The following is a 24,374-nucleotide window of genomic DNA, read 5'->3' as shown; positions in this document are numbered from 1 at the left end:
ACCATGATGTAAAAATAACAAATTCAAAACAATAGTGCCAATTACAAAAACTAAACTATTGACATATGTCTAGACCATATACCATTTTCTGCAGACTTAGCTGCTGCCTTTTTTGCTGGATAAGTTGTATTTTCAGCATCGTTTTTGGGTACATGTACTTAGAAAAGTGGATCATTTTTGGGAGTCCAATTGGAAACAAAGCAAATCTGACAAGTTCTTTTTTTTTCAAAATATTTGTATTTTTATTTTTTCTGTGTGGTAGAAATAATATGTGATAGTGATGGCTTAGCCCTTTCATGTTTCAATAAAGCTTAATCGTATAAATCGTAAAGCTTAATCGTATAAAAAAAATCATCCATTTTACATCTGTATTGGCATCCAAATGCAATCTATGTTGCATTAATTTTTAGACATCAGATTCCTATGTTAAGAATGGCAATGTATCCATAAACATTGGATCCTGTACAGTTGATCCATATTGGATCCAATGATTTTGAGCGCCCATACACTTGAAAAGACGAGTCTCATCCACAATACAGAAGAAACTAGTGTACGGTATGTTGCAATTTTTTTTTTCATGTGGACATTCAGTCCATGTAAAAAAATGTTTATCTAAACAGCCCTATTGGATAACATTGGCTCAAGTGCAGTCACTTTTTCCGCAAACACCACTTGGAGCACAGATAAATTTGTGTGAATGTAGCCTTAGTCTAAAAACTCTCACCTGATCTTTTTAGGAATTTTTAAGACATGTACTGGAGAGGAGATAATTACAGGCCAAACTGCCAACCCCCCTATAATTCCATAAAAACATAGACCTAGAAAAATGCTTTTACCAAAAGTAAAAGAAACTGAGCTTTCCTGGTATCTTTTTCTCTTATCCGTCCTAATAGACTAGGTGTAATATATAACTATATAACCTTCAGTACATTTCCAGCAGCAAGTTGACTGCAGTATTTATTACAACAAATGACTATGTTCTTGTATCGCTTTAAGGGCATCACTTTAATAGATATATATATTTGATGTCATACCATCTGTACATTAGAATTAGGGAATTCATTTTTGGAGTAATTATTTCTTGATTAACCCACTACCTTACATATGTGTTATATAAGACCAAAATATTCCAGAATGATGTACAGAAATTGCCACCATTCACATTTGATGGTTGGTACTGTATATAATGTCACATTGTTTCATTTGGAGAATTCACAAGACACTGGAAGTCTTTACTTTTAATTGTATTTTTTTATGTTATTGCTTGCATAAGGATCAATTAACTTTACTGAATACATGGGCAGTCAAATGCCATCTGCTTAAAGTATTACTCATGTTCTTGCTGTTATGGCACTGCAGGTACAGAATAACCAGTAAGATTGTTGTTACCAAAAACGACCAATATGAACAAAGTAAAGTATGAGAAATTAACAAAATAGCATACTTTGGAGAAAAGAGGAGAGAGGAAGAGGAATAAGAGGCTGTACATTTTGGTCTACACACCAAAAACAATGGCAACAAAATTGTCTTTATTGAAATTAATAAACAGTCAAATATAAATTTTTAATAAAAAAGAATAATAATACTGAATCTTTAGGGTCAAACCATGCGTAATAACCATATCACACAAAATTGCTGTTTTGGGCTCATCTAGTGAGGTAGGTGAGCAGTTCAGGCTGTAGGTGACAGTACAACGGAATGAGATTTGACGGATGACACGTGGATCAGCAAGGACCAGGGTAAAGTGTATGCAGGACTGAAGACAAACGCACAGATAAAGAAGAACCAGGTGTGGAACATTAGCAGTAATGAAACTAATATTTTCTAATTTTGAAGCAGTTAATGACAGAATGCAGTCTGGTATCTTCTGCCAGGGCAATGATTAAACACAGGAGTAGAACTGGAACTTCCCAATGTCTGATATCTTATAGCAGTGCAATGGTTACTAACAGCAATGCAACAGGAGTAATTGTAGTCTAGAAATATGTAGCAGGGCAATGGTTAATAGCAGCGATGTAACAGGAGTAATTGTAGTCTAGAAATATGTAGCAGGGCAATGGTTAATAATAGCGATGTAACAGGAGTAATTGCAGTTTGGTATCTTCAAGCAGGGCAATGAATAATAGCAGAGATGTAACAGAGAAGAAACTGCATTCTGATATCATCCAGCAAGGCAATGATTAATTGCAGGAATACAGTTAAGTATAGGCAAACAGACGATTTGCTAACTTTAGAGAAAAGTGGATTGATTCGCAGAGCATTGAGTTTGAATCGAATTTCCATAAATTCAGTTTCATGTGAATTTTAACACTTTGAGATTTGTTTTGAGGTGCACAAATGAAAAATTGTCTGGCACCATTTTCCACACTACTGAAGCATCAGAGAGCAGGATAATGTATTTTTGCGTCCTGGCTTCCTCATAATGTCTTGCAGTTTTGACATCTAGTGGATTGTAATACTTTGAACAGTAAGTATCTGAGCTATCCCACACCAGCGGTTCCAGGGGAGTATAGTTTTTATGGCAGAATCGTTTTCCAACTCCAGAGTCTTTCTTTTCTGTAGAAATCAGTGTCTGCAAGTTGAGATTCTGGTTTTAGCTTTTATCCTAAGTAATGTGACAAGGCTCTTTAAAGGGTCAACATTGACTTTTAGGATTGCTACTTGATATAGGTGGCACTAGAGTTCTAGTAGTCTTCCTCTCTGAAGAGACAATTTGCATTTTCTGTAGTAAGTAACCTGTTATGGTCAACAGGGTGCTCATCCTCTAGCTTTCACTCTTGTAGAATATAAACTCTTCTGAAAATCAGTGTCCTCTCATTTTACTCTAGAAGGCACAGTACTATTATGATCTGTGGGTTTTTCTCTCTCTTGTTTTTGTAACGTGTAAGCTCTCATAGTCAGCAGGGTCTTTTATCCCTGTCTCTGGAGTGTAAGCCTTATGTAAGTGGGATTCTATCTCCTTTACTCCATGCGCATTTTCTGAGCAATAACAAGCTGTTCAGTATTGATATTTGCATGAATTTATTTGTCACAAATGAAATTTTTGAGGAAAATTCAGTCAGTGCTTTAGAATTTCAAAAGAATGGCTCATCTCTAGTTACCTTTATTGCTCTGGTCAAATGTGAACAGTTGTGAGAAGGTGACAACTTTCTGAGAAGTTGGTGTGGAAGACAACACTTAAATAAACTGGAGCTTGGAAATATCTCTGGTTGTAGCTTGGAAGTCAGGAGAAGCTGAGGAAATGACGGATATCACTCTGAAGCTCAACCAAGCGAAGAAGCAGTAAACCTTTGACCAAATTGAGTCAACTAAAGCAAAACTATATAATGTCCAAGCACCTGGCGTCTGCCAAAGCTGACATTAAAAAATCTAGGGCCTAGGGTGATGAACTGAGGGGAGTCTGCCAGGCCACATAAGAAACCCACAAGCCATAGGAGAAGGGAGCAGGACCCAGCTCTGGTATAACATACTCCATCATCTATGCACTATACACCTCATCCATAAATTTGTACATTGAATGGCCAGTTTATCAGAGTGCTGACTGTATACTAGTAGTGTGATGCTAAGTCACTACTCACGGGCAAGTAGTGAGACAGTGTAGTCATGAGGTCCAATACCAAGATGGCATGTAGTACATAGGGATAAGACAAGGACATGGTCAGGTAACAGTCCGGGATCAAATGCCAGAAAGGTATGTCAAGACAAGGGAGTACAACAAACGTATAGTCAGAGGCCAAGTCCGAGGTCAGATACCTGAAGTCAGAGAATATCAAATGCGGAAGTGATAATTCACATGAGTAGTCACAACAAGTCTGAGTTCCAGCAACAAGATCAAAAAGTCAGACACAGAGCAAGCAAACACACCTAACTAAGCTAAAATACAATTGACAATGAAAGTTCACAACAAGCCAGCTAAAAAATGTTTACAAATCATTGAGGATGGGAGGCACCTGGGGTAGACCAGATTAAGCAGCAGGGATGTCAGTCAAAATGCTGACAACCCCACACACTCCAGGATCAGATTGGATGATTGGACTGTCACTCACAAAATCGACAGTCTGGCACACTACAGATCCCATAGGGAGGCTGAGCTGTCTTTCCCAGCGCCCTTAGGACACAGTAAGTCATGAAACCATGACAGTTCCCCCTCTTCTAGAGGGGGCCACCGAACCCCCAGGTTTCCCAGGAAACCTAGCATGAAAGGCCTTGACTCTCACGGATCAGGCTGCAACCCAGGATCTCCCCTCCATTCCGTATCCCTTCCAATGTATGAAGTATTGGAGGGAATTACTGACCCTCCAGAAATCCAGCTGGGAGGTCTGTGTTGTGGATTCTGTTTGCGGGCTCCCTCTGGTGGTTACTGCTGGTACTGGGTGACTTTGGTGGGTTGCGGCCTTTGGTTTCCATCTGTCCATCAGAGGCTGGGTGTTTCCTATTTTACCTGGCCTCTCTGTCATTTCCCTTGCCGGCTATCAATGTGTTCAGATGTGCTCTGTTTGGTTCCTGCCTACCTGCTCCCAGATCTTTCAGGATAAGCTAAGTGCTGATTTTCAGTTGTTTGGTTTTTTGTGGTTTTTTGTCCAGCTTGCTTAGAATGTCTCTTTGTTAGCTGGTTGCTCTAGTGGACTGAGGTTCTCCCCATGTGCCATGAGTTGGCACATGGGTTCTTGTAATCTCAGGATGGTTTTTTTTTTATTAGGGTTTTTTGCTGACCGCTCAGTCCCCTTTTGTGTCATTCTGCTTTCTAGTTTTCAGCGGGCCTCTATTTGCTAAAGCTATATACATCATCTCTATGTATGTGCCTTCCTCTCATTTCACCGTCAATACATGTGGGGGGCAACTATATCTTTGGGGTTAATTCCTCTGGAGGCAAGTGAGGTCTTGTTTTCTCTGCAGTACTAGTTAGCTCTTAGGCTGGTGCGTGGCGTCTAGAACCAACGTAGGCACGCTCCCTGGCTATCTCTAGTTGCGTTTGTCAGGCGTAGGGCAGCGGTCAGCCCAGGTTCCATCACCCTAGAGCTCGTCCGATATTTATTATACTTTGCTTATCCTGTGCTTTCCCTAGCCATTGGGGATTCATGACAGTATAGCCGGCCCACAAAGTGTTAATTGTTTGGGCTGAAGCAGGAGAAAACGAAGTGCTCAAGGAAATTTTTTTTTTTTTTCCTTCAGAGTTTTGCTGCCTAGCCCTTAATTGCTGTCTAGCTGCTTCTTACCTCCTCTTAACCCTTGAATGGCTCTGATCTTAGCTGTTTATCATGGATGTCCAGAGTTTGGCTTCCAGCCTGAGTAATCTCGCGGCAAAGGTTCAAAACATACAGGATTTCGTTGTTCACACTCCCATGTCTGAACCTAGAATTCCTATTCCAGAGTTTTTTTCTGGAGATAGATCTACCTTCCTGAATTTCAGGAACAATTGTAAATTGTTTCTCTCTTTGAAATCTCGCTCCTCTGGAGACCCTGCTCAACAGGTCAAGATTGTTATATCGTTCCTACGGGGCGACCCTCAGAATTGGGCATTTGCATTGGCACCAGGGGATCCTGCATTGCTCAGTGTGGATGCGTTTTTTCTGGCATTGGGATTGCTCTATGAGGAACCTAACCTAGAGATTCAGGCTGAAAAGGCTTTATTAGCCCTCTCTCAGGGGCATGATGAAGCGGAAATATATTGTCAGAAATTTCGGAAATGGTCGGTGCTTACTCAGTGGAATGAGTGCGCCCTGGCTGCAAACTTCAGAAATGGTCTTTCTGAGGCCATTAAGGATATTATGGTGGGGTTCCCTGCGCCTACAGGTCTGAATGAGTCTATGGCTATGGCCATTCAGATTGATTGGCGTTTACGGGAGCGCAAACCCGTGCACCAGTTGGCGGTGTCTTCTGAACAGGCACCTGAGACTATGCAATGTGATAGAATTCAGTCCAGAAGTGAACGGCAAAATTATAGGTGGAAAAATGGTTTGTGTTTTTATTGTGGTGATTCAGCTCATGTTATATCAGCATGCTCTAAACGCACAAAAAGGGTTGATAAATCTTTTGCCATTGATACTCTGCAGTCTAAGTTCATTTTGTCTGTGACTCTGATTTTTTCACTGTCTTCCATTTCCGTCGATGCCTATGTGGATTCAGGCGCTGCCCTGAGTCTTATGGATTGGTCATTTGCTAAACGCTGCGGTTTTAGTCTAGAGCCTCTGGAAGTTCCTATTCCTCTGAAAGGAATTGATTCTACACCATTGGCTATGAATAAACCGCAGTATTGGACACAAGTGACCATGCGCATGACTCCCGTTCATCAGGAGGTGATTCGCTTCCTTGTACTGTATAATTTACATGATGTACTAGTGCTTGGTCTGCCATGGTTACAAACTCATAATCCTGTCCTGGACTGGAAAACAATGTCTGTGCTAAGCTGGGGATGTCACGGGGTTCATGATGATGCACCTCCGATTTCTATAGCTTCATCTACTCCTTCGGAGATCCCTGCGTTTTTGTCGGATTATAGGGATGTTTTTGAGGAGCCTAAGCTCAATTCGCTCCCTCCCCATAGAGAGTGTGACTGTGCTATAGAATTGATTCCTGGCAGTAAGTTCCCTAAGGGTCGTTTATTTAATCTGTCACTGCCAGAGCATACTGCTATGCGGAATTATATTAAGGAGTCCTTGGAAAAGGGACATATTCGTCCATCTTCGTCCCCTCTGGGAGCAGGTTTTTTTTTCGTGGCAAAAAAAGATGGTTCCCTGAGGCCTTGTATAGATTATCGCCTTCTGAATAAGATTACAGTCAAATACCAGTATCCATTGCCATTATTTACTGATTTGTTTGCTCGCATTAAGGGGGCTAGGTGGTTCACTAAAATAGATCTTCGTGGTGCGTATAATCTGGTGCGGATAAAACAGGGTGATGAGTGGAAAACCGCATTTAATACGCCTGAGGGCCATTTTGAGTATTTGGTAATGCCTTTTGGACTCTCCAATGCTCCATCAGTCTTTCAGTCCTTTATGCACAATATTTTCCGTGAATATCTGGATAAGTTTATGATTGTGTATTTGGATGATATTTTGGTGTTTTCTGATGACTGGGAGTCTCATGTTCTACAGGTCAGGAAGGTGTTTCAGGTTTTGCGGGCCAATTCTCTGTTTGTGAAGGGCTCAAAGTGTCTCTTCGGAGTCCAGAAGATTTCTTTTTTGGGGTACATTTTTTCTCCTTCTACTATTGAGATGGATCCCGTTAAGGTTCAGGCTATTTGTGACTGGACACAACCTACATCTGTTAAGAGCCTTCAGAAGTTCTTGGGGTTTGCTAATTTTTATCGTCGGTTCATTGCTAATTTTTCCAGTATTGTTAAACCTTTGACTGATTTGACTAAAAAGGGTGCTGATGTTGCTGATTGGTCTCCTGCGGCCGTGGAGGCCTTTCGGGAACTTAAGCGCCGGTTTTCTTCTGCTCCTGTGTTGTGTCAACCAGATGTTTCACTTCCTTTCCAGGTGGAGGTTGATGCTTCCGAGATTGGAGCGGGGGCGGTTTTGTCACAGAGAAGTTCTAATGGCTCGGTGATGAAGCCATGTGCTTTCTTCTCTAGAAAATTCTCGCCCGCCGAGCGCAATTATGATGTGGGTAATCGGGAGCTTTTGGCCATGAAGTGGGCATTTGAGGAGTGGCGTCATTGGCTTGAGGGTGCTAAACATCGCGTGGTGGTCTTGACTGATCACAAGAATCTCATTTACCTTGAGTCTGCCAGGCGTTTGAATCCTAGACAGGCTCGTTGGTCGTTATTTTTTTCTCGTTTCAATTTCGTGGTTTCATACCTGCCAGGTTCAAAGAATGTGAAGGCAGATGCTCTTTCCAGGAGTTTTGTGCCTGACTCTCCTGGGGACACTGGGCCTGCTGGTATCCTTAGGGATGGGGTAATATTGTCCGCCGTATCCCCAGACTTGCGACGCGCATTGCAGGAGTTTCAGGTGGATAAACCGGATCGATGTCCACCAGAAAGACTGTTTGTTCCGGATGATTGGACCAGTAGAGTCATCTCCGAGGTCCATTCTTCTGTGTTGGCTGGTCATCCTGGAATATTTGGTACAAGAGACTTGGTGGCCAGGTCTTTTTGGTGGCCTTCCTTGTCTAGGGATGTGCGTACCTTTGTGCAGTCTTGTGAAGTGTGTGCTCGAGCTAAGCCTTGCTGTTCACGGGCTAGTGGGTTGTTGTTATCCTTGCCCATCCCGAAGAGGCCTTGGACGCATATTTCCATGGATTTTATTTCTGATCTCCCGGTTTCACAGAAAATGTCCGTTATCTGGGTTGTGTGTGACCGCTTTTCTAAGATGGTTCATTTGGTGCCCTTGCCTAAGTTGCCCTCCTCCTCTGAGTTGGTTCCTTTGTTTTTTCAGAACGTGGTTCGTTTGCATGGGATTCCGGAGAATATCGTTTCTGACAGGGGATCCCAGTTTGTGTCTAGATTTTGGCGGACGTTTTGTGCCAAGATGGGCATTGATTTGTCTTTCTCGTCTGCATTCCATCCTCAGACGAATGGCCAGACGGAGCGAACTAATCAGACCTTGGAAACTTATTTGAGGTGTTTTGTTTCTGCTGATCAGGATGACTGGGTTGCTTTTTTGCCACTGGCCGAATTTGCTCTTAATAATCGGGCTAGTTCGGCCACGTTGGTCTCTCCTTTTTTTTGTAATTCGGGGTTTCATCCTCGTTTTTCCTCTGGTCAGGTGGAGTCTTCGGATTGTCCTGGAGTGGACGTGGTGGTGGACAGGCTACATCACATTTGGAATCAGGTGGTGGACAATTTGAAGTTATCTCAGGAGAAGACTCAGCAGTTTGCTAATTGCCGTCGCCGCGTGGGTCCCCGACTTCTTGTTGGGGACTTGGTGTGGTTGTCTTCTCGTTTTGTCCCTATGAAGGTCTCTTCTCCTAAGTTCAAGCCTCGGTTCATCGGTCCTTATAGGATCCCGGAGATTCTTAACCCTGTATCTTTCCGTTTGGATCTCCCAGCATCGTTCGCTATTCATAATGTGTTCCATCGGTCGTTGTTGCGGAGGTATGAGGTGCCTGTTGTTCCTTCGGTCGAGCCTCCTGCTCCGGTGCTGGTGGAGGGAGAATTGGAGTATGTTGTTGAAAAGATCCTGGATTTTCGTGTTTCCAGACGCAAACTCCAGTATTTGGTTAAGTGGAAGGGTTATGGTCAGGAGGACAATTCCTGGGTGGTCGCCTCCGATGTTCATGCGACTGATTTGGTCCGCGCCTTCCATAGAGCTCACCCTGATCGCCCTGGGGGTTCTCGTGAGGGTTCGGTGACCCCTCCTCAAGGGGGGGGTACTGTTGTGGATTCTGTTTGCGGGCTCCCTCTGGTGGTTACTGCTGGTACTGGGTGACTTTGGTGGGTTGCGGCCTTTGGTTTCCATCTGTCCATCAGAGGCTGGGTGTTTCCTATTTTACCTGGCCTCTCTGTCATTTCCCTTGCCGGCTATCAATGTGTTCAGATGTGCTCTGTTTGGTTCCTGAACAACCACAAGATGGCAGTGTACACCCTGTCATCTTAAAGAAGCCAACCAAATAGTTAAAATCCAATAAATTTTTATTATAAAGAAAAATACACATATAAAACTACAGCATAAATACAAGATAGTACCCCATGAGGAGGCCTTAAGGAGCTCACCAACTATTATAGAATAATATAGTACCAAGTTTCACAAATACCCTATTGCCTCTAGTACTAAACACTAAATAACTTTATAAGGTGCTAAAAGCATCCCCTGTATAAGTGTGAATAGAGGCTACCTATTCAGCCTGGCTGTGACACCATGCCGGCATAATGAAACAACGAAACTCAATTGTAAACTAAATAAGGTGAATAGGAGATGGGAATACAATTACCAAGGTGAATGAATAGAAGGTGTGCGTCCTCCCGCGGCTCTTCCCAGCGCCCCGACGCGCGTTTCGCCCTTGCTTCTTCCGGGGGCGTGTCTCTACCCAGGTAAGGTGACTAGTATTTATGGTGCCTTCTATCCAATAGCGTATTGCCGCAAAAATCACGTGTGGCTGCCGGACTCCATTCATGACGCTAATAGCGCATGCGCAGATCCACCCTCTCCCTGTGGTAACAACGCTTCATGACAACCGCCTAGTGGAGCGCAAGCTGGAACGCAAGCTTACTCCACCTGTGGCGCTGTCAGAAGCGTAAGGAGAAGGAGACCCATGCATGCGCACAATCATAAGGGAGATTAAGAAGGACCGGAGGAGTATGTACTTATAAAGTGCAAAGTGCGACGTGCCGATCATGGATACAGTGGACACTAGCTCATACGAATATCTCGATGAGGGGAGAATAAATAGATATATATATAGGTGAAAGTGCATAGTGTAAAGTGCATAATGTGAATCTATATATAAAGTGTGTGAATAAATAAATAATTAATAATAAATGCCCAATATATATAGTCCATGCATATAAAATATAAATTCAAAAATATATATTTAATAATATAGAGTGCAATAAATAACAATAAAAGTGCTGTGAAAGGGGTGCTCTTACATGAAATATTTAATACAATACCATCTAATATGTCAAAAAGATATTTTTTAATAATCTATATAAAGTGAACAAGTGCAATGACCATTACTTAATAAGGTCCTGTAAACATATAAGCGTGCCAAAATATCTCATAATAACAAAATAGATATATGTGTATGTAAATGACAACATAAATATATGTATATACTAATACACCCATATAAAGAACCACTACTCCCAAAATATCCTCAAAATTGAACCCATTACAACTAAATATATACAGATACCTGTGATAATATAATATTAATAAATAATAAATAAATAATAAATAATAAATAAATAATGAAAAATAATAAATAACACATTAATCAAGGCATGGAACTACAGCCAAAACAATATATCCTGATGATACAATGTGACAAATACAACAAATGTGACAAAATACAACAACCAAACAGCATCTGTTGATAGTTCTTGATGGACGTCCAGACTCGAAGGCCAACACAATAAAAGTCTCACAATCTTGATGGCAATATGGCAGACAAAAGGCCATAACAATATACTATAAATAGATAAAAAAGATACAATTAACATATATATACAACACATAAAATAAAATCACCCTAACCCATAAAAATGCCCCTCAATATAATGAAATGCTATACTATCTATAAAAACGCTGAAAAACCAAGATTCTCATTAAGGCCATGAGGACTAAGAGTACCCAAACGAAAGATCCATTTGCTCTCAATTTGGGCAAGAATCCTTGCCAAATCTCCCCCTCTGATCCCCAAGGTGACCTGGTCTATGGCCTTGACGACCAGACCTCTAGCATTGCACCCGTGATAGAATTTGAAGTGCCTAGCAATGGGTTTCAGGGGCACATCACTGTCAACTTTTTTGGCCTTCTCTATGTCCCTGACATGTTCTCTCGTTCTTACCTTTAGTTCTCTTGTTGTGAGGCCAATATACACCTTCCCACAAGGGCATTGTGCATGATATATAACTCCTTGGGAGCTACAAGTTAGATGTTTGCGGATTTCATACATTCTAGATCCATCAAAATTACTAAAGTTGGTTGCCCTAGTATGATTGAAACACCCCTTGCACATGCCACATGGAAAAAATCCCAATCTCCCCAAGTTTTGCTCTTTTTTATTCCGCTCATAGTGGCTATGGACCAAGGTATCTTTCAAATTTGCTGATCGTTTAGCCACAAAAGATGGACGATCGGGTAGGATCTGTCGCAGAGTAGGATCCGCTTGTAGGACTCTCCAGTGTTTCAATACAATTTCTTTGAGTTCATTCCACTTATTATTGTAGGTTGAAATAAAACGCACCTGTTCAGAGCAATCCTGGTTTTTAATATTAGAAAGTTCCTTGTACAATAGCTGGTTACGTGAGGTCTTGGAGGCCCTGAGATATCCTCTTTTGATCATCCTTTTACTGTAACCTCTTTCAGTAAATCTTCTAGTCAAGTCCAAAGCTTGTTTTTCAAACTTGCACTCATCAGAGCAAATTCTCCGGGCCCGGAGAAATTGGCCAACCGGAATCCCTCGAATTGTGGAGACGGGATGTGAGGATTCTGCATATAGGAAAGAATTAGTGGATGTAGACTTTCTAAAGATGTCTGTGTTAACCATACCATCCTGACCAACTGTAATCTTAATATCCAGAAAGTCAATTTCTCTACCATATACATATGATAATCTGATGTCCTTGTTGTTATTGAGATGTTGCATCATACGTTCCAGGCCTTCAACCGGGCCTTCCCATATGAACAGAACATCATCGATGTATCTCATCCAGTTGTGGATATGACATACCCCCTGGATGAGATCATCTTGAAGAACCTCCCTCTCCCAGGCCCCCAAAAATAAATTGGCATACGAGGGGGCACAAGTGGCCCCCATCGCAGTGCCCTGTAATTGTAAGTAGATGCGATCATTAAAAGTAAAAACATTGTGGGTCAATAAAAACTCTAGAAGAGCCAGAACAAGTTCAACCATATCAGTCTCCATGGAACCAGAACCAAGAAACAATCGCACCGCATCCAAACCGTCCTGATGTCTTATGGACGTATATAATGACTCCACGTCGGCAGTTACAAGAATCATATTATCCTCCAGACATAATTGATCCAAACGCTGTAACGCCGACATGGTATCCTTAATGTAAGATGGCAGATCGTTCACCAAAGGTTTCAAAAAATGATCTATAATATTCCCAATTAATTCACAGAGTCCTCCGTTACCTGCCACGATGGGACGGCCTGGGGGGTCCAACTGATTCTTGTGGATTTTCGGTATTAAATAAAAAGTTGAAAGCTTAGGATGACTGCCACGAATCTGTTCCACCAATTTTTTGGTAACCAAACCTTGCACAAAAGCTCTTTCCATAATCTCAACCAGTTGATCCTGAAAAGAGGACAGGGGATTAAAGGCTAGTTGGCGATAACATTGGGAGTCGTTCAAAAGTTTATTAGCTTGTTTTACATACTGGCCAATAGGCCAAATCACCAAATTATCCCCTTTATCAGCAGGTTTGAATACAATGTCATCCCATGTTTTCATCTCCCTCAAAGCCAGCCATTCTGATTTCGAGAGGTTGGATTTATTCCATTGTTTGCGTCCTAGATCTTCTATATCCTGTGTCACTAACTTAGTGAAGACCTCTATTGCAGGGCATAAATTCAATGCTGGAAAAGTTTTGTATTTGGTGAATAAATGCTTAGGAATCATACTTACATTAGATCCTCCCATGTTTTCCTCCTCCAAAGAAATCAAAGCCTCCAAGGCCTCCTCTTCAGCTCTTGTAGATGTCAAATCCTTGTCTTTCTTAGATGCATGTAACTTTTTCAGAATTAATTTCCTAGCAAATAGGTGCGTGTCTTTTACCGATGTGAACGTGTCTAAATGATTAGAGGGAGAAAAAGTCAATCCACGTTGTAATACATCCATCTGTTCCCTAGTTAAAACATGTTTGGACAGATTGACTACCTGATAACGATCATTCGGTCTGCCATTTTTTTGTACTTTATGAAACATATCAGGGAATTTCTTTCTTTTCTCAATTCCTTTAGATTGCAAGTCCCGGACCTCCTCCACATCACTTGTTGAAGCTGTGCTCTCCACCTCAGAGGCATATGACCTATCCGATTGCATTCTGCTCCTACTTCTATGGCCATTTTTAACACCTTTCAACTGCCATCTAAAGATTTTGTTAGAGTCATAATCTTCAACATCACGTTGATATTTCTTGGATTTCTCCTGGCTAATTTTCTCCTCCCATTTAATGGCGTCCATTTCCAAATCTTTAGTCCATTTATTAAATTGGTCCATTGTCATCTCTTTGGCCAGTATAGTAGAAGTGGATTCCAACTCCTTATCCAATTCAAGAAGTGAAGCAGCATTATTATCAATTAAAATTTGGATGAACTCTAAAGAACATCTAGAAGCTGTGGCCATCCATCTAGTAACCAAATCCTTTTCTCCCAGTTCATATGTAGGGTATACCTGAATTCTCAGTCCTCTAGGGACTATCTTTTTTTCAAAATAGTTCTCAAGGGTGGTTTTATTCCACCAAATCTTGGTTTTACGTTGTAGAGTATATCTATATTTCTGCGTCAAATCCTTTAATTCTTGAGAGGCATTATGCGAAACTACTGGGGCACTTCGAGAAAAAATGTCTGTAGCTTTAGATCGCCAGGCATTCTCCCTGGCTTTCAAATCCATTATAAACGGACAATCTGCCCTTGTGGGAAGGTGTATATTGGCCTCACAACAAGAGAACTACAGGTAAGAACGAGAGAACATGTCAGGGACATAGAGAAGGCCAAAAAAGTTGACAGTGATGTGCCCCTGAAACCCATTGCTAGGCACTTCAAATTCTATCACGGGTGCAATGCTAGAGGTCTGGTCGTCAAGGCCATAGACCAGGTCACCTTGGGGATCAGAGGGGGAGATTTGGCAAGGATTCTTGCCCAAATTGAGAGCAAATGGATCTTTCGTTTGGGTACTCTTAGTCCTCATGGCCTTAATGAGAATCTTGGTTTTTCAGCGTTTTTATAGATAGTATAGCATTTCATTATATTGAGGGGCATTTTTATGGGTTAGGGTGATTTTATTTTATGTGTTGTATATATATGTTAATTGTATCTTTTTTATCTATTTATAGTATATTGTTATGGCCTTTTGTCTGCCATATTGCCATCAAGATTGTGAGACTTTTATTGTGTTGGCCTTCGAGTCTGGACGTCCATCAAGAACTATCAACAGATGCTGTTTGGTTGTTGTATTTTGTCACATTTGTTGTATTTGTCACATTGTATCATCAGGATATATTGTTTTGGCTGTAGTTCCATGCCTTGATTAATGTGTTATTTATTATTTTTCATTATTTATTTATTATTTATTATTTATTTATTATTTATTAATATTATATTATCACAGGTATCTGTATATATTTAGTTGTAATGGGTTCAATTTTGAGGATATTTTGGGAGTAGTGGTTCTTTATATGGGTGTATTAGTATATACATATATTTATGTTGTCATTTACATACACATATATCTATTTTGTTATTATGAGATATTTTGGCACGCTTATATGTTTACAGGACCTTATTAAGTAATGGTCATTGCACTTGTTCACTTTATATAGATTATTAAAAAATATCTTTTTGACATATTAGATGGTATTGTATTAAATATTTCATGTAAGAGCACCCCTTTCACAGCACTTTTATTGTTATTTATTGCACTCTATATTATTAAATATATATTTTTGAATTTATATTTTATATGCATGGACTATATATATTGGACATTTATTATTAATTATTTATTTATTCACACACTTTATATATAGATTCACATTATGCACTTTACACTATGCACTTTCACCTATATATATATCTATTTATTCTCCCCTCATTGAGATATTCGTATGAGCTAGTGTCCACTGTATCCATGATCGGCACGTCGCACTTTGCACTTTATAAGTACATACTCCTCCGGTCCTTCTTAATCTCCCTTATGATTGTGCGCATGCGTGGGTCTCCTTCTCCTTACGCTTCTGACAGCGCCACAGGTGGAGTAAGCTTGCGTTCCAGCTTGCGCTCCACTAGGCGGTTGTCATGAAGCGTTGTTACCACAGGGAGAGGGTGGATCTGCGCATGCGCTATTAGCGTCATGAATGGAGTCCGGCAGCCACACGTGATTTTTGCGGCAATACGCTATTGGATAGAAGGCACCATAAATACTAGTCACCTTACCTGGGTAGAGACACGCCCCCGGAAGAAGCAAGGGCGAAACGCGCGTCGGGGCGCTGGGAAGAGCCGCGGGAGGACGCACACCTTCTATTCATTCACCTTGGTAATTGTATTCCCATCTCCTATTCACCTTATTTAGTTTACAATTGAGTTTCGTTGTTTCATTATGCCGGCATGGTGTCACAGCCAGGCTGAATAGGTAGCCTCTATTCACACTTATACAGGGGATGCTTTTAGCACCTTATAAAGTTATTTAGTGTTTAGTACTAGAGGCAATAGGGTATTTGTGAAACTTGGTACTATATTATTCTATAATAGTTGGTGAGCTCCTTAAGGCCTCCCCATGGGGTACTATCTTGTATTTATGCTGTAGTTTTATATGTGTATTTTTCTTTATAATAAAAATTTATTGGATTTTAACTATTTGGTTGGCTTCTTTAAGATGACAGGGTGTACACTGCCATCTTGTGGTTGTTCATGTATTTAGGAAGTACCATTTGCATTTAATGGTTGGACATTGTTTGGTAAACATCTGTTTGGTTCCTGCCTACCTGCTCCCAGATCTTTCAGGATAAGCTAAGTGCTGATTTTCAGTTGTTTGGTTTTTTGTCCAGCTTGCTTAGAATGTCTCTTTGTTAGCTGGTTGCTCTAGTGGACTGAGGTTTTCCCCATGTGCCATGAGTTGGCACATGGGTTCTTGTAATCTCAGGATGGTTTTTTTTTTATTAGGGTTTTTTGCTGACCGCTCAGTCCCCTTTTGTGTCATTCTGCTTTCTAGTTTTCAGCGGGCCTCTATTTGCTAAAGCTATATACATCATCTCTATGTATGTGCCTTCCTCTCATTTCACCGTCAATACATGTGGGGGGCAACTATATCTTTGGGGTTAATTCCTCTGGAGGCAAGTGAGGTCTTGTTTTCTCTGCAGTACTAGTTAGCTCTTAGGCTGGTGCGTGGCGTCTAGAACCAACGTAGGCACGCTCCCTGGCTATCTCTAGTTGCGTTTGTCAGGCGTAGGGCAGCGGTCAGCCCAGGTTCCATCACCCTAGAGCTCGTCCGATATTTATTATACTTTGCTTATCCTGTGCTTTCCCTAGCCATTGGGGATTCATGACAGGTCTGCAGCACTGCCTTGGTGAAGCGGCAGCACACTCTGTTGAAGCTTATCTGTTTAGGTGATAAAGCTCACAATGCAGTCGAGCTGTTGAAGGGGATAAAAGAACAGACCGATCATTGGCTCTCTCTGCTGAGCCCCCAGCCAGGTCTGGTTGTGTGCGATAATGTGTGTAACTTGGTGGTGGCTTTAAAGCTCGGCAAGCTGGTAAACACTTTCCATGCATGACCCATGTGCTGAACTTGGTTGTACAGCATTTTTTTAAAACATACTCTGACTTGCCAGACCTACTTGTCAAGGTATGGCTTGTCAGCTCACATTTCTGAAAGTTATCTCAGGATTTTACCGAACTAGCTTTGCTGCAGCAGCGCTTTAATTTGCCTCATCACCGACTGATTTGTGACCTGCCCACACTCTGTAATTCGACCTTTCATAATAATAAATAATAATAATTTTATTTCTATAGCGCCAACATATTCTGCAGCACTTTACATTTTAGAGGGGACTTGTACAGACAATAAAAAACATTACAGAATAACAATAATCACATAAACAACAGATACCAAGATGAATGAAGGTCCTGCTTGCAAGCTTACAATCTATGAGGAAATAGGGGAGACATGAAAGGTGGATGTTAACAATTGCTTTCATTGTTTTGACCAGCCATAATGTAACAAATCAGGTGTCCATGTAATGCTGCATGAACCGGTTACCAACCAGTATGTGTAAAAGTACAGACACAGAGGGCTATTAAATGCATAAAGCATGTGAGAACATAATACAAGAATCCTGGTTATAAGGAATATTTTGAATGGACAACACAGGGATAGTTAGATAAATGTGTTGAGGCAGTAGGCGGTTCATAGGTTGGCAAGGCTTAGTGAGCAGCAGAGAGCAGTGTCTGAATTCCAGCTTCCCAATGCACTTCAGAGTAACACTTAGCCCTGAGACATAACAACTGCCGACTGGGTGTGGATTGATGACATATGTGAGGTTCTTCAAAACTTTGAGTACTGCACCAAGATAGTGAGCGCTGATGACACTATTGTCAGCTTAACCATCCTGCTGCTCTGTCTATTAAAATGTTCGCTGCAGAATCTTGGCTGGGTGGTGGATCCACTGTGCCAAAGCCTAAGGAAGACCTGAAGGGGTGTGATTAGGAGCCTCACACAATCTCACCACTGATATGAAGCAGCTAATAACACCGAGATCCGAAGAAAGACAAGGGAGGTGCTCCAGGTGGTACTCCAGGACTGACCTTGGGTAGATGGCAGCTGACCCCTAAGAATGAGCAGCTGGGGTGGTGCAAGGGAATGTCCAACAGATGCAGACAGGTGGAGTAAGATGATAGATACCACAGATGCAGACGGGACCGGCTGATGGAGAGAAGAGCACTAGCAGGTGCAACGGGATGGGATGATGTTGAGAAGAGCACTGACAGGTGCAAAGGGAACAGCTGCCTTTGAAATGAGCTCTGGACAGTGCAACTGGAGAGGCTGCTGTTGAGATGAGCACTGGCAGGTGCAACTAGACCGGCTGCTGTTGAAATAAGCAGTGGCAGGTGCAGCGAGACCGGCTGCCACTGAGATGAGCTCTGGCAGGTGCAACTGGACCGCCTGCCAGTGAGATGAGCTCTGGCTGGTGCAGCGGGACTAGCAGCCATTGAGATGAGCACTGGTGGGTGCAGTGGGACTTGCTGCCGTTGAGATGAGCTCTGGTGGGTGCAACTGGACCGGCTGCTGTTGAGGTGGGCCCCGGCAGGTGCAACTGGACTGGCTGCCATTGAGATGAGCACTGGCGAGTGCAGCGAGACCGGCTGCTGCTGAGATAACGACTGGTGGGTGCAACTGCAACGACTGCCGATGAGATGAGCAGTGGCGGGTGCAGTGGGACTGGCTGCCAGTGAGATAAGCGCTGGTGGGGGCAGCGAGACCGGCTGCCGCTGAGATGGTCACTGGTGGATGCAACTGGACCAGCTACAGTTGAGATGAGCACTGGCGGGTGCAGTGTGCTGAGATATGAGCACTGGGACCTGAGAACTCACAAGAGTTTTAGGAAACAAACTCACAACATTGCACAGGCACCTCCATATTGGAGGAGGTGCTTTAAATAGTAAGTATCCTCCAACGATTGGCTGGGGACACTTTAGAGGAATGCGCGCAGCTCCTTTAAGAAAGAGGAAGTGTGCGCGCGTGCGCCTTAAGCACAGTGCCTGGAGACCTGCAGGTGGTGCAGGCAGAGACGCTGGCGCTTCACAGAGCCTTAGAAATGTCCATGTGAGTTCAACACATGTGGCTGGGGGAATAAAGTACAGTGTGTATTGTTAGTTACACACTTTTTAGGTTTCTTAAATTGTAAAACTGGAATAAAGAATTACCCCTATTTAGGGACAAATGCTTGTCTTATTGTTGTGTATAAGCAATAATATACTTGGCACTCAGGAGAACTTTGTAGTGAAGTCAAACATCATTTATACAGTGCATCCAGTTCAACATGAACGTTTTCGGTCCAAACATAGGACCTTCATCAGACAGGAATTTTTGAGTACTGGAATACACAGTATGTCTGTATGTCAGACAGAATCCAGGAGGTGTGGTACCGCCTTGTACAGTATGTGAAGATGCGCTGCAAAAGGGCGAGATACTCGCTGGTGCATGGAGCGCTTGTGTAATAAACGGAGCTGCGCTGCAGATAGGCGAGGTACTCGCTGTTGAGAAGAGCGCTGGTGCTGCAGAGGAGAAAGGCGCCGTGCAGAGAGTCCTCTCCGGGGTCTCAAGCGGGGATTCCGTGTCTGGACACAAGCACAGCACCTATCAGCGTGAATAAGTAACTGATGAAGGTCCAGATATAGGACCGAAACGTTTTGGCTACTACGATTAAAATCTCACAAGCATTAAGTTGAGTGCCAGGTTCTCCCACACTGAGTAAGACATTTCATCTCATGATGAGGTGGAAGTATGTAAAAGTGATTCAGGAACAGAGCAGGATGGTGAGAAGACTGATGCAGATTAACAAGGTACAGATAAGGCTGGGTTCACACTGCGTTAACAGCAGCCCATTCAACACATGCGTTAAACGGGCTGCATTAATGCAAGTACCGACATGCCATCGCGCTAGCGCAGGTAGAGCTAGCAGATGCTCTATCTGCGCTAGCGGTGACGGACCCGGAAACGCTGCAGCCCGTGTCCCAGGGTCCGTCACTCAATGACGGCACATCGCTAGCGCACACCCATTTTTGGCGTGCGCTAGTGATGCGCCTGAAATAGAGATTAATGGCGGCGTTAACAGACTGCGTTACACCGCGTTATGCCACGGTGTAATGCAGTCCATCTAACGGACTGCCAGAACGCAGTATGAACATAGCCTTATACCTATTATTTGGGCAAAGATAAAAAAGACCGAATGGAGTAAGAAGCCACCCAAGGACAAACATCGTAGGGAATCACACAACATTCTCAGTCATCTTCCTGAAGTTATTGGAAGTGCATGCAAAAATTGTACTTGAATGTTGTAACAATGTATTTACTGATGACATTCTAGAAACTATTGTTAGATGCAGAAACCAATATATTGACATCATCAAAGATGAATTCTCCAGAAGCAGAGAGACATCAGACCCACAGATGAAATTGAACTTTTCATTATTTAACCAAAAAAAGGCATTGAAACTGCAGATCAAATGTGCGCCACTTAATTAATTAGCCGAAACACCAAGGGCTGGTCAATGGTCATCTTCTTCGCGATGCTCAATGTGGGTATTATCAATTCACAAGTTATTTACCTCAGCAATCAACTGGAACCACTGCCTAGAAGAATTTACCTGACATCATTGGTTAATGACCTGGTGAGTGAAGAGCTATGCCAAAGAAGTCTGAAGACACGAATGGAATCTCCTTTAGCCTGCAAGTCACCACCTCTTCTAACTCTCAAAAGATGTAGATGCACCACCTGCACTGTTGAACCTGGTGCCAGAAGTGTGTCAAATTATGAATGCAAAGAATATCTCAACTCGATCTGCCTGTCACATGCAAATATGATCTGCCAGCCTTCCTTCTCTAAATAATAATAATAATCTTTATATAGCGCTAACATATTCCGCAGCGCTTTACAGTTTGCACACATTATCATCGCTGTCCCCGATGGGGTTCACAATCTAAGTTCCCTATCAGTATGTCTTTGGAATGTGGGAGGAAACCGGAGAACCCGGAGGAAACCCACGCAAACACGGGAAGAACATACAAACTCCTTGCAGATGTTGTCCAAGGTGGGATTAGAACCCAGGACTACAAGGCTGCAGTGCTAACCGCTGAGCCACTGTGCTGCCCTGACATCATTGGTTAATGAACTGGTGAGTGAAGAGCTGTAACTGTGTTTCTTCTGTTGAACATGTAACAACTGAATCTGAGTGAATAGTAATCAAGTAGCATCTAAGTGCATTACCATTAAGTTTTTTTTTCCTAACTTTAATGTTTAGTAATAGCTATGTCATGAAAACTGGAGGCTATTTGCCGGTAGTTGAGAAATTTGTTACTTTTTGTTTTAATATGTTTAAGGATCAGATTTTGCTTACTCTCTTTTAATACACCGCTATGAAGGTCACTGGTTACTTTCAAAGTCCTGAAATTGAGTTAATTAGGCTACTTTCACACTAGCGTTAACTGCATTCCGTCACAATGCGTCGTTTTGCCGAAAAAACGCATCCTGCAAAAGTGTTTGCAGGATGCGTTTTTTCGCCATTGATTAACATGAAGCGACGCATTGTGACGGATTGCCACACGTCGCACCCGTCGTGCGACAAATGCGTCGTGCAGTGGCGGACCGTCGGGAGCAAAAAACGCTACATGTAACGTTTTTTGCTCACGACGGTCCGCTTTTTCCGACCGCGCATGCGTGGCCGGAACTCCGCCGGAACTCCGCGCCCACCTCCCCGCACTTCCCCGCACCTCACAATGGGGCAGCGGATGCGCTGGAAAAATGCATCCGCTGCCCCCGTTGTGCGGCGGGGACAACGCTAGCGTCGGGGACCTCGGCCCGACGCACGGCGACGGGCCGAGCCCGACGCTAGTGTGAAAGTAGCCTTAGATATTATTGATGGTTTTATAACCTGTGCCTGATCTCGGGAGTGTCAGAGGTGCACCTGACAGAGGGTTAAACAGGTGTGTAAAAGCAGACTTGCCCAGTTAAATGTCTTTTTTTTGTGTAACAATTTCTGTTATGATTTTGGGTACGACAGATTAATTTCCCCTGCCCAAAAATGACAATATAACAAACAATGCCAGGAGGTATGAGGCTTCAAAATTCATCAACTGCTACACTGTAGTTGTGGTGTTTACCTTTGCCATATTAGATTAGCAAAATAGGCATGCAAAACATAAGACGTGCATATAATTTTTTGTTTACTTCTATTTTATTTTTCCATTCTAAACACTATTCCCCCAAGAAAAAACAAGAAGGCTACATAGGTTAACAGGTACATGCAGTTGCCACAACAGCCAGCACTTTTCTTGTTGTATGTACAGTTGTAAAATTGGGCTAGTAAAACAGTTATGCAAAATATTAACTTTTTCTTGCATTTTTTATATATAATTTTTTTTTATTAAATTCTTCCCTTGACAAAAATTCAATAATCTTAAAAAAATAGATTGCAAGGTAGGTACATGCATGGAACGAAAGATACAGCGACAACTAACAGTACTATTGTGGCGCGTATGGTTATTAAAGTGGACTTGTAAAACTTTTTTTGAATATTTTTTATATATTTTTTTGCTTTCAATTATACTCCCTTAGATAAAAAATCTGATGTAACTCAAAACTTCGTATGATAGTCCTCCCAGGTTGGTTCCGGTAGGCCATGTAATATGATAGCTGAAATGCAAAATAGGAAAGCCTGAGCTGCAGTGCCTGGCTTCATGTGTGCCCGCTCTCTGACTTCAGCAAAGCGTGAAATGGCCGTTGCTTGAATTCCCCAAGTCCTGCAACTATTACTCGAGTTCAATTTGTAGTCGATCAATTCAATCAACTCTACTTACTGTTTTGGTAAGGAAATCTGTATGTCCCAGCAAAAGATTCGGTGATTTGAATAAAAAGGAAATTTATTTTGAAAAAAGTTACAATTAAAAAGTGATAGCTAAAGACAAGATATTAAAGAGACTCAATGCCATAAAGGATGCTCAAAACCATAGTGAAAAAAGTCTGACTTTTCCACTAAAGGGCGCAGTATTTAACTGAAAATTCTGGCACAAAGCTATTGGTCTTTTCAACATGCTCAAATTAAAATAATATGGCAAACAGCAATAGTTAACACAAAAAACAACAACATATAAACAAGTATTACTTTTCATGGACCTGCTTCCATGAAAGTCAACATGTCGGGTTTCTGAGACTACATCTGGGAAACAAGATATTACAGAACATTCCAAGCATGCTTAGAGGCGTAAATGGTTTCTTTAGCTGAAGTTAACAAAAACATGAATTTATAAATCTGGTGTATAATTGGTATCTAAAATGTAATATAAAGACAAATTATAGCTTATGCTAGCTACTGTATATTGATTATGATCCTTATTTGTATATAATAAGGGAAGTCACTGTATCTTATAATGGACAACACATTACATACAACTGTTCAGGGAAAACACTGAATAATAAAAAATGGTTCTATATATAATAGGACAGAACTCTATGTGTTAGGCCGTGGTCACACTAGGGATGAATACGGATGAGTGCTATGGCATAAAACATTGCATTGTAATCAGACCATTATTTCTCTATGGGGCAGCTCACATCACCTTATTTTTTCTCGGACATTTTCAACGTGCGAGTGAAATTGCAGCATGCTGCGATTGTCACCGACACTCGACCAAGTCTTGGCTCACTCGCACCCATATAAGCCTATGGGTGCGAGTGAGACAACGCACATCACTCGGATATCATCCGAGTGATGAGCGATATACACTGACCCCGGCAATGGAGGAGATGGAGTAATTCATTTCTCCGCCTCCTCCGCAGCTGTGCAAGAGACTCGGAGCACAGACGTATGACACTAGGCTCTCACTCGCAGCAGAGCAGGAGCTGAGGGTCATTAGCGTATCACATCCGATGCTCTCCCATCGGATGCCATATGCTCGTCTGACCCGGCCTTAAAAAGGGACAATGCTATACATAATAAGGTAGGACACTGTATGTAATGAGGGCCAGCACTATACATAATAAGTATAGATGAGTGTTGTGAATTCCGTTCTGGAGCTCCCTCCTGTGGTTGCTAATGGTATTTTTGTGAGTTCTGCCCTTGGGCTCCGTCTGGTGGTTTCGAGTGGAACTGCTGCTCCTTTAGGTAGCTGTAGCAGCTGCCTTCACTAATCGCCTTGCCTGGGTTTGTTATTTAAACCTGCTCTGGGCTTTAGTTCATGCCAGCTCTCAATGTTCTTGGTTTGATTTGGTTCTCTCCTTGGATTTCTCATATGGCCTGTCCTTGTCA

The sequence above is a fragment of the Ranitomeya variabilis genome, chromosome 1, assembly GCF_051348905.1.
Source record: "Ranitomeya variabilis isolate aRanVar5 chromosome 1, aRanVar5.hap1, whole genome shotgun sequence".
Taxonomy (NCBI): Eukaryota; Metazoa; Chordata; class Amphibia; order Anura; family Dendrobatidae; genus Ranitomeya; species Ranitomeya variabilis.
The sequence above is the reverse complement of the archived record's forward strand: the minus strand, read 5'-3'. Positions refer to the sequence as shown.